This window comes from Ochlerotatus camptorhynchus, unplaced genomic scaffold, assembly GCF_037179485.1.
Source record: "Ochlerotatus camptorhynchus isolate MF236.1 unplaced genomic scaffold, CSIRO-AGI_Acam_v1.1 ptg000168l, whole genome shotgun sequence".
Classification (NCBI taxonomy): domain Eukaryota; kingdom Metazoa; phylum Arthropoda; class Insecta; order Diptera; family Culicidae; genus Ochlerotatus; species Ochlerotatus camptorhynchus.
The window spans coordinates 21,899-34,077 of record NW_027040658.1 but is presented as its reverse complement, the minus strand read 5'-3'; the positions used below and the strand labels follow the sequence as shown (position 1 = coordinate 34,077).

Below are 12,179 nucleotides of genomic sequence, written 5' to 3'. Positions count from 1 at the left end.
TATCAACTACTGTTTACTAGGCCGTTTCTTGTAGCTCTTGAATCACGAATCGTCCTCACTGGTTAAGTTTGTGATCTGTGTGACCTGGGCGGAGACTTCTCGAGTTCTATGCAGTCCTATATGCACTGAATAAAGCGTTTCTGTTGAAGGTGACTGAGAGTCCCATTTCCGAAGTAGGGGAAATGTCTCTAATGTTGGCCTATGGATCTAAGATTGGGCCCATCGCTAAAAAGCTGCTATTTATCAATTTTATCTAGATGTACGCGTTATTGGGACGTTATTAATGGATATTTTTGGTTGCTATTGAAAATTTAGTCGATTGCTGAATTTATGTATGGGCCCAAATTAGGGACACTTAGGCCGACATTACCTGCATTTCCCCTATTTCAGAACTGGACTGGGGGAATATTTGGTGATTTTCATCGGTGACACTTTGGCCATTGATTTTTATTGGTGTTTCATTGCGTAAGGTACCACTGCATGAACTTGGTAGCTTGGTAGGCTGGAACGGTTGGCGGTTCAGGTATTAGGCATCATACTCTCCAACACATACCTCCGACTCGATCAGAAAAATTGGATCGAGGATGTTGTTCTTAGGGTGGAATGTGGAATTGAAAAACTACCTGTTTTTATTCTGGGTTTGCTTTAGTCGAAGAGGTGGCAATTTCGTCTACCATCGATCAAGTTACGCCTTTGTTTCTGCATATCCGCGAGGAATTAGCAATTCAAAGGGACATCGTGCCAAAATCTTATGGACAGGGTAAATTTGCAGGTACAGGTTTGCTGACTTCCAATTCCTCTCCTTTTCTTGAGAAAATGAAGCTGAATGCTTGTCAAGAACGATCAGAAAAATTGGAAATGTAAACACAATCTCGAAAGTCTTTCAGGGTTGCCAAACTCATATCACATGACATAATAAATAGGACACTTCGATACGTTCGGCACAGCGGTTGGCACAGCTTTCGGCATAACTTAATCTCTCGGCACGCATTTAGATGTCCAACCTTTGAAAATAGCGCGTTCGACAAATTACAGTGCGAAAGCGGCTCTTCGAAATGATGTCTAAAGTGGACCCTACACGATTGCTTATATTGAATATTATTGTATTGTCAATACATTCTTTTTTGACGTCAATCCATCGGTATTGACAATATTTGTGAATTCACATCAACAATATTATTTTCAGTAATTCTCATTCACGTCAATATATTGATACGTGTGGGGTTAGCTAAAGACAAATTTGAAGAACAGTGTTCACTCGGTTGTCGACAGAAGCAGGCCACTCTCGATGTGTGTCACGTGATCGTGTGTTTACTCGGCAGCAACCATTGTGTAGTCCACCTCATTGTGTTTTCATCAGCAGTTCTTTCGGTCGATGCGTCGTTCGTGATGTGTGTGTGAGTGATGACCATTGCTGCAATGGAAGCAGTCTGCATCCCGTTGGCGATACTGCCGTACAATGAAACCACTGGAAGCGGCTCCCGTTCTGACGGAGGAGGCTTGTTGGATAGCGGAAGATAAAGTGTTTATTGTGTTGTACCTTTTGACTGTATTTTTACGATGTTTTGGAATATGGATGTCGGCCTAAATGCCCCTAATTTGGGCCCATACATAAATTCGAGGGGGACGACTCTATCTACGATGCAAAAAAGATTGTGTTTTGCTGTGGCTAGCTGCGCGCACGCTGATAGATAGAAAGAAGATTGATGACGATTCTGAAGATTTCCTGCAAAAAATTGATGAGCGATGCAAGTAGATGCGACAAATGAAAGAAGATTGTTCGAAGATTGATTCGCTAGTGTGAGATTTGTTGACCATCTAAACTTGAGATTTAGATGTGTCGCCCCCCTCGCATAAATTCAGCAATCTACTAATTTTCCATAGTGACCAAAAATATCCATTATCCATCCATTGGGACGGACAATGACGCGTTCATCTTGATAAAATTTATAAATAGCAGATTTTTAGCGATGGGCCCAATCTTAGATCCAAAGGCCAACATTAGAGCCATTTCCCCTATAGTTTAGCATTATAACAAAGTTAAATAAAACTGATAAAAAAGCAGTTCTACGTCAAATGACATTTTGACTCAGTCCTAGATGCGTCGCCAGCGAGTGGGGTTTTCAACCGGAATCAGACTTCCCTGGTGAGGTTTAATATGTACACATGGTCAGACAGTCCAACGATCGGACAAATGGAGAGAAGTATGATGTCTCTGGCGAAAAGCAGTGCCAGCTAGAGAACAGTTGTAAAAGCTGGAGCGCTGCCCGAGCAGGAGAAAATAACTAATGAATACCTAATTCTGATCTGATTCCAAAATTTGGTATTGACCAGCATGACATAAGAGGTAAAATACCGAAGCATAATACCAAAAAAAATACATGGAAAATACTTTTTAAATACCAAAAATTGATATTTGGATACCAAAAGAATACCTGGGTGGTATTGTTTTGGTATTGCATTATCAGAATTTAGTATTGGAATGGTATTGTGGGAACATTTTTTTGGTATTATTTTTTGGTATTTTACCTCTTATGTCAGGCTCATCCATACCAATGTAGGGTATCGAGATATTCGTTCCTGCTCGGGTGTCGATGGTAGGAAAGCAAACACCGGTGAAGATTCTACCTCCGAACCTGGTGCGAGTGTTACGATGAGAAACGAATCATGGAACTGAATGTCGGTTGAAAGATCCGCGAAGTGGTGAAGCGTTACGGAATCAAACATGGTAAACTTTGTATGAACACCGATCCCCTTACGACTTTCTGTGCGACTCGGATTTCGTAATCAATTCGTACCTCATAGAGTTCAAAAAGCTGCGTTCGGATCAGTTCTACGAGGATTCGCCGGGACTTATTCTCCGCCAAGCCTATAACTGTTCAATTTCAAGTGCTGGGATTCCAGGGTCGTGTCCGAGAGCCAAGCCTATCCTTCAACCAACTCACCGATGTCGACTTTCAGGAACCTTCCAGCCCAACAACTTACAAATAATCAACATCTCACAATTCCACTCTACCTTCTTCGACTGTGATTTCAGCTCCGTCACGAATCTCCCCGCCCCAAATCGATCTACCAACGTCTTCAACGTTCCCTTCACTTCCTCCTTCTCCACTAACCAACTCACTAATCACATTCCGAGTCGGAATTAGGACCAGTAGCAATCCCTTCATGGTCATCTTTTCAATCAGCTTCCGGAACGATGCCACCCCCTTGCCAACTTCGATCAAACTGTTCTGAAACACCAAAGCCTTCCGGACCAGATCTTTGAACAGTTCGCTCGTCTTGAGTGGAGGTTCTCCGATCTCGAAGTATTCCGGTAGCGACTCCAGCACCATTCGGAAGAATTTCAGTATCACCCCCAGATTACAGTGGTACTTGGCAAAAATTAGATTGTGTCAACAACAATGATTAACATTTTGAGCAGGCGCAGATGTAGTACAATGTTGCCAGTAACTTTAAATATCATGAAAATTTCTAACCATTCAAGATCCAAAATTGCCGAACTGTTGCAAAAATATAATTACACACAATTATGCCAAGTTTCATGCAAATCGGAGGAGGTAGAGTTTACATTTTTATGTGTTTATCCTATTTGGCCTAGAACGGGTCAAAAGGTACCGAAACAGGTTGATAAATAAACAGGTCGAACTCACCAAATGAACGATGCTTTGCCCGTGAAGCAAAAACTACAATGGACAGCCCTATGAGGTTTTACGCAATGGTGACGTAGGACTACGTGGTCTTATATAATAAATGTTATTTGTTAACTGTAGCAGGAGCTTTTGCGGTTGTGGGTCCATAATTATTAAGTATTAAATGCAATAAACAAGGGTAATAATGCTTTAATTAATATGCACGTTGTCTTCAGATGTCTTCAGAATACTCATTTGTATAAATTTACCACAGAAATGAAAATGGTTAACGTCAACTCGCCGTTCCACATCGGCGAGCCACACACTTACAAAAAACTAATTTTACACGTGACAGAATCCATCTTTGACAAAAGGATCAGACGTAAACAAATACGTCATGTAAAATTAAGTGCTCCGAGACTGAAAAGTTCGTTACTCGACGGAGAGTACGTTTTATTGAGTTGAATTTTGTGTCTGTTATGACCAGTGATGCAAAATATCATGACACTCACGTGGCACTCGTCTTCGCATCAACCGACTATCGCTGACAGATCGTTTTGTCACGCAGTGAGAGTTAGAGCCATGGCAAACAACAATCACTAGTAATGGTCGCTGCTCACAAGCAAAACGTTACTCTCGCTGCTGATGATGAAAAGCACAACGAAAACAGTGAAGACTCGATGAACATTTCAAATGGTCCTATCTGCTTTGATCGATTCTCTTCATCGACTTTCTCTTTCGTTAATAACTCAGCTGCAAAACCTTTCCCTGTTGTATTTGACGTTTTGGACGCTAGATAAGAACCTCCTCTATCAAACTATGTGGTAGAATTAGCGCGAAATCTGTTTGCATAGCAGTGGTTATGAAAAGAGAAAGTCGATGAAGAGAATTGATCAAAGCAGATAGGACCATTTGAAATGTTCATCGAGAAGACTTCTGCAGTACGACCCGGAAACGACAGAAGAATATGAAAACAATTCCTACGCATTCCAAGTTCGTCACGGCAGGCGCGACTGTGTGAGTTACAAACAAAGCAGGCAACATGAAACGGAAGCTGTTGGGCTCACTCACCAACACACTCACATAAGCAAGCAAAGCAGCAACTGCTTCAAAACGAGCACAGATGAGTGTCGTGATGGTCGGGAATGACCAGATCGGTGATGGATCACAACAGAAGACGACATTCACCAGTTGCTTTTTACTTCTTTCGTCAACTTGATGGTTGGTCATGGAGAGAGCTTCGACGAGCACATTGATAGGAATGTACAAAGCGTTACTACCATCAGCTGTTTGGCGATCGTGATTGTGATAGGTCGCAACTCTGGTTATGACTCAATTTTATGTCAAAATTGACGCTCGTATATGTCAGTCTCAGAGCACCTAAATTTACATGATTTTTTCTAAGCGTGCATGGTCACTTTCAATTGGAACCTAGACCACTGCACGCGAAAGCTAACCTCACTTTTGCTTGTACTTTTATTAGTCGTTCTTCGCGTGAGTGAAAGAGATGTGCAGTAACGAACAAAAACAAAACAAACCCAGCAGAAATGTCAAACTTTAGGGTGAAGAGTGGATGCGGGGAAATGTAGGTTTGGTCTCGTGCAGTGGTTTATAGGAACTGATCTTTTACGATTCTCATTCTTCGATTGCTTCAGCAGCTTCTTCATCTATCTAAATGTACAAAAATATGTAGGAATAACCTTCCTACGTCTGAACAGTCCATGGCGATCAGCATCCTCTTACAATTCTTGCGGTTACCCTAGAAAATATTTGTAATTTTGCGGTCACTTGTGCAGACAATGTCAGTAAGTATTGGCATTAAATATAAACAGGTGGTTTCTAGCTTAGAATTTCTGAACCATCGATCATATTTTGAGGTAAATCGAGTTACTCGATCCATTGAACCAACTTTGAGTAGTTCTGTCCTATCAACCTCTCTCTTGAAGATAAATTGGTGGCCCTTTTCAGCCGTTTATGTAAATTCAATCAGCGATTCAACCGGTTTAGATGTGGCAGGTGAGCAGAAATGAGCGACACGCTGAAGTTAAAAAACAGTTTGCTACCAAGTACCCGAATTTTCCGGTTCATGAATAGTTTGCTGTTTCTCCGCTTTCTCTGGCAAGTTCGTCTGGTCTTCTGCTTCTGGTCGTACACAAATACCTTTATTAGAGCAGCAATTTGCTGCTAGCGGCAAGATGCACGGCTTCCTCTCGAACGGCGAGTCATAGTTGTCGTATTCAAAATATTGAAGATAATAATGACGATGAAATGTGATTAACCTGAGAGATGCAAAGATACTACAGGGAAAGCCTGTGATGCGATTCAATTAAAAAAACGGCACTGGACATCGAACGAAACACAACATGCCAACGACACCACCAAATGGGAGGAGTTTCGGTCAGCGAAGGGGACGACTCAATCTACGATGCAAAAAAGATTGTATTTTGCTGTGGCTAGCTGCGCGCACGCTGAGTAGATAGAAAGAAGATTGATGACGATTCTAAAGATTACTACACACAATCTGTTTTCCTATAATTTTTCACAGAGGACACTGCAGTGCAAAACATGTCTGGTACCTCTATATATGCATTTAGATTATTATTTGAAGTCCCTCCTTTTTTACACATCCTGCACACAAAATAGCTCACCCCTCACATAATTTCCCGCCAAATTGTATGTATGGGGCGGGGCATAAAGTATCTTTTGCGCAGAATATGTTAAAAAGGAGGGACTTCAAATGTTAAAGCAAATGCAATGTAATCAAAATACATGGCATGTTGAGAGATTGAGGTCGTGAGAGAAAATTCTTTCTCTCAAATTTGAATTTTTCGGCTCTCTGGGAGCTGGTAGTAAATCAGGTAAAACTGTATGAGGAAAATTCATTTTTATTTAATTGTAACTTGATCAACAATAATTTCCCGGAAAAAACTGAACTACAAAGTACCTGATTAATTTTTTTAGGTTGTCGTTCACTTTTTTCGACCTGAATATGCACCGAAAGCGAATTATTCCCACTTCTCTCAATTTCTATATGGGGATTTTTATCACTACCTACCAGTGGAACAGCGCCATCTCTGTGGAAAATTGTCGAACAAAATGATTAATTGAAAATTCGATAAATATTTAATCGAATAGCTGGAAAAATCTTTAGATTAATCGTTAATCGAATAATTGGCCCTTTAAACATTCCTAGAAAATAGTGTAATTTCATGGTTTTTGGTGGTCCTTCAAAAATATCGAACAGCAGAATTGCAACTTGCTGTAACCCAAGAACCAAAAGCGGTGCGATGTTAGTTCTTATTGCTATGGCGACGACTGAATTAAGGGGCTTAGAAGCAGAGATGTGAAAGCCAATTCTCTTCATAGATTTCCTCTTTTTAATGACCATAGCTTCACTAACCTATTTCGCACTATTTCTGCTATGCTCTTCTATCATCCAGAACAACAAACGTATCAATGAATGTGTTTGCCGTCGAGTTATTAAGAAAACAGAAAGCCGATGAAGAGATACGATCAAAATCACTTGCAACCTTGCTTCCAAGTTTGATTACAAGATTACAACTCTGGAGAGCATTTTGTGTCGTTTTGTCGGCGTTCTGAATAGGGTGATGAGTGTGCAAAATGTTACGCAATTGCATCCTCCCTATTCACACATGCCGGAAGATCGGAGGCGAATGCAACTTCGACTTTTTTCGTCTACTAACGACCCTCTGATGACATTGTTGGGGAAGCAGCAATGCTACATCGACATGTTTCGTTTAGAAACGATTCTCTTATGCCTGTGTTCGGGAAGCAGCATACCCAAGTATCATTTTAAGTTTTATGAAATACTACAAAGCAACTATAAAACAACATTCATAAAACTCTGGTCAAGGCTATTTTGTCATTAATGCATCCACCAAAACCTCATTAAGACTAGAATATGTCTAGTTGGCCCACCCTGGAGAAGGTTCTGAAGGGTATATTTTCGAAGCTCTTCAAGATTGATTTACTGCAAAAGGTTGTATGACGAACGCATTGAGAACCATTTGAAAACTACAACAAAAGCTATTTAGCAACAATAAAACTCCTTTGCGAGCCATTTCCCCCAAGCTACTTGCTAAATCCTCTAGGAAAGCATCAATCAAGATAGAAAAGGATTTATGAATCCGATCGTATCAAATAATTAAAATAGAAACTGATGGTAAAAATCTTGTTGAATATCCAAATGTATTACAATAGTTCACATTAAGTGGCCTAGTTTTAAGTGTCTTATTAAATTTTATGTGAAATGTACGTGAAAACGTCGAAAAAATAAGTCCGCTCTCGTAAAACGTCGATTTGACTAACTATTAAACATTGAAAAAAATAAATTATTCTTCAGATCGAGCTTGGCCGAGATTTTTTTTATAATTTTCGCATTTAAATGTTTGCTCATTGCTAAATTTACCAAAATATAGTTATATCTAAGGAAATATAGATTGAAAATCGAAGATTGTAAAAAACAAGCCAACTAATTGTAACATGGCGGTGACATAAAATTTGATTTTCATGGGTGATATGTGAAAAAGTTGTTTTGCTTTCAAGAAATCCTTAACAAATTCATTTGGTTTTAAAATGGCTTTTATGAATAAAACTTGCAGGCTGAATTGTATTTATCTAAAGCCATTTTGCTTGATCCTAACCCGTTCAGATTTATGACGACGATTATGGAGGCAAAGTTGCCTGCAAAAAGTTAAACGTCAAAGTTTGTTTATTTTTCGATATTTAGTTGCGCTATGGGATCCAGGGTTCTTCCAGGCGGTTTTCTTCCGTTGGATTGGGCGCAGTTACTCAGATAGTTTGCAATACTGTTTTGCAACATTTCGCATTTCGAACAGCTGGAAGCGCAATCGTTCCCGTTCGGCTGGTATGTTTTTCAACTTTCGACAATGTTTTATGAATTCGAGGGCCCCGCTCACTTTACTCTTCTCCGCCAGATGGTCAGTCGTTGATGGTGTGCTGGTTCTTCTAAAGAAGTAAAATTTTGCTCAAATCGACTTGAATTTTTTATCCTACTTCGTCTATCCTTCGAGATCTCCTTGTCATAAATTTGGCTTTTATTAACTATGAGGAACCATTTTTTAGGCTCAATTTGTAAACAGAGTAATTGGGGAGTTTATGATGCACTTTAAAAAGCATGAAAAGCAACAATAAATGCTTTATGCTCTAATGCAAAACCTTATGATTGTATGGTTGCTTTTATAATGATGGAACATGTTTATAAAGTATTTTATCAAGACATTAATAAACAATTGCTCATGACGTTTATGCTTGAATTACAGAGCAGTTTTAAGGAGGGATTGAGAACTGTTTTGAATTTTTTTTTAAACAAGACAGTTTTTGACTTTCTTGTCAGCCTATAAAAGGTTTTTAAAACAGCAAAAAGCTGAATTACTAGCAGGAATGTTTTACACTTTGAAATGCTGTATTTATACTAAATGGATTGTTCATTGCCGTTATAAAACCATCATAAATCAGAGTGGATGCCAAATAGTTACTGAATTGTTACTTCGGTATGCATGTACGTAATTAGTGGATTTGTTAGTTATTTCGACGCTTTTGGACAATGCTTGACATTGTCCACTTTTTCAATAGTTTCTTGTTGAAAATCAATAGTCGCTATCGATACATAGATATATTTCTGATCTATTGGTGATGAAATTATTGAAATTGGTCCAGGGACAGCTGAATTATTAACGTTCAAAATCTTTCATAATTTCGTTACATGTTCTATTTTTGATTTTTACAAAGAAAAATCACAGACGTAGTTCTACGTCAAAAAATTTGAAAGACTGTTGCATCTCCTAATTCTAGCTCAACATTTCACAACATTCCATCGGACCTTCAAAGAAACTCTTGCACAATCTGCCTCCAATTAGAACAATAGAAAATTTAAAGTGTGCGTAGCAGTATTCAATAAAAATCAGCTCAATCGAAAGAAGAGCTAATTAAAATAAGCCCAAATTGAAAATTTACACCTTAACTAATTCGATTTAACAGAACCAGAGAACCAAAATTTTCGAGGTTCATTACACTGGAGCAGTCATTATGTTTCCGGTGTGGTCATATCCGAGTCAGTTGCTGATTGGTCGATTTGACAGTAGAGCAGTTCCAGGCCAAATAGCAAAAACATTTTTTTTTTCGACTCGGCCACCGATTTGCATGAAACTTTGCCTAATTTGTTTGATATGGGAAATCATCCACAATTTTGATAAAATTCAGACTTTTTGGGTCTAGATTTTTTTTAAGGTGGCATTTTTTAATATTTTTTAGCACGTAAGCGTCACTTCAAAATGTCGTCTGAGACAAAGTTGGCGAGGAAAGTAATGTATTTTTAAGAAAAAATTTGCGTGGTTATTTATTTATTTTTATTGTTTGCAAAAAATTAAAAAAAATGTCACACTCAAATATCTTAAAAAGTAGGTACTTGTTTAATTTATTTTGCATACAGCTCATGAAAAATTAAAACTTTTTAAATGTTCCAAACTATGTATGGCCACTTTGACCAAATTGACGACATTCTAAAAAATGTTAGCACTCAAATATTTTAAAAATGTCCATGTAATTTTTTTGTTTTCGAGAAAAGATCAGACAAACGGAAAACTTTTGGAATATTCTAAACTATGCATACTTTAAAATTGACAAAAAATATTAGAACAAGAACTTTTGGTCGAATTTTGAGTTTTTTTTTTGTTAGTACACTTCTGAAGTAATTGTTTCGCGTGACACGGTTAAAAATAGTGCAAATATTGTTTCCAGCGGAAAAAAATACATTAACAAATTATCTTACAAAAAGTTCAAACAAAAAAAATTGGCTGAAAGTTCTTGTTCTACGATTAAATATTGGAGTGTAAGCACTTTTTTAAATGTTTACTCAAATATTACTCAAAAATAATTACTCTGTTTTATTTTTAAATAATACTTCACCTCTTATATCGGTCAAAGCAAAAGCAAAAGGAGTTTAATATCAACATTTGCTATTGGTCTGTTACTTCTTTCTACTCGGGTAGGGCCCCAAGACAGTGCGCATTATTCGACGTTCGTTCTTGTCCTTTCATCATTCTCCATCGAGATCGGGATGAAAATGAAATGAACTGCTTGTTCACCATCCGATAAGGCCACAGCTGCGGCGCGGCAATGAATTCCGACGAGACGGAGCGAGCTCATTTCCTTTCGACGACCTACGTGTGGCAAGGAAAAACCATCCCGACGGCAGTGCAATGGTAGGAGATAGCGTGGCCGAAAAAAATGGCTCAAGGAATTGGAATCGTATTTTTAGAATGGTACGCTGAGCACTGCTGGTGGAACTGTTTTGAAAGTGGGACCAAATTATAGCTTGATCGGATTATGGGGTATTTGCTGGGCGAGGAACGTGTCCACCATTTGTTTGGTTGGTCTATTTTTCCAATTTGAAGCGTGGCCAAAAGATTGCTGGGATTATATTTGGGTCTGATTTGGTTGTGTTTGGTGGAGTGAATATGATAATTTGAAAAAAATGATCCGTTTTCAGTATTACTAACCACTCTAACGTCTATTTCTCTATCTCATTTCAGGCACATGCAAAGGATGCAGCTGTAAGCTGTGTAAGTATACATTTTTAATATCTTAATTCAAGATACATGCAATTGAAAATGAACGTATAGTTAATATAGATTAGTTCATTGATTATTTGAGAATAGAACACTTAAAAATTTGAAACAGTCATGAATTGAACGGATCAAAATTGAAAATTAGAAAGCACAAATTGCACAAATCCGAATATATATACCTCTCCAACCGCAGATAATCAATCATGTACCTACCAACAATCGGCTTTCCCCTCCACCAAAGACTCTTCTCGAACTCATTCAAAACTCGCACAATTGCCGGCAGCAAATTTCTCCATTATTTCCCCACGGATCAATACCACATCCTTCGCCTGACGATCCGAATCTTCATCATCATCGACAAATTCCGATCCCTAACCTGTGGGACCTGCGGTTCAACCTCGCACCGCTTTCCACTACAACCCCTAGTCATTCCTCCGGAACGTTCATCTCAAGCAGCCAAGTTCATAAAACTTTTCAAATTTGCTCACCATTCTTCTTCCGGAGCTCACTCGCTATTATTTCACCCTCGCGTGGTAATTTATTTCAAGTGGGGTCCCACTCGCGCTTTCATGTTTCGAGTACCTGCATTGAACCCGAAACTCGCCGAACCCCAAAAGGCACCTACCGCGGGCGATCGCCAAAAACGGGGTTCGAGTTGCAAAAGTTTTCCCCTTATTTCACTTGAGTTGATATTGAATTGGGACGCGCTGCTGCTGCTGGGGTAGTAACATAACTCGGTTCGGAACTTTTCAATATCAGATGGCTGCTTCCGTCTTTTTTTTTTCATCCCTTATTGGTACTTAACGCCAGAAGAAACCGGTTCGTAAGCGGGGAAACTCTCTTTCTCTCGCCCTCATGATAGTTGGTGATTTAGTTTTTCCTTGGGCATTTCCACACCGTAGTGATGCTGAGCTACTCCTAAGAAGACCCCCATAAT

At 39.0% G+C, this 12,179-nt stretch overlaps 1 long non-coding RNA gene across 1 annotated transcript in view; it reads left to right on the top strand.

Annotated features, from left to right (window-relative positions):
- Positions 1-12,179, top strand: part of LOC135701562 (uncharacterized) — a 109,032-nt gene that overhangs the window by 86,695 nt on the left and 10,158 nt on the right. The window contains exon 2 of the long non-coding RNA XR_010517626.1: positions 11,207-11,236. This is a non-coding gene — a long non-coding RNA (uncharacterized LOC135701562). The remainder of the gene's footprint in view (positions 1-11,206; positions 11,237-12,179) is intronic.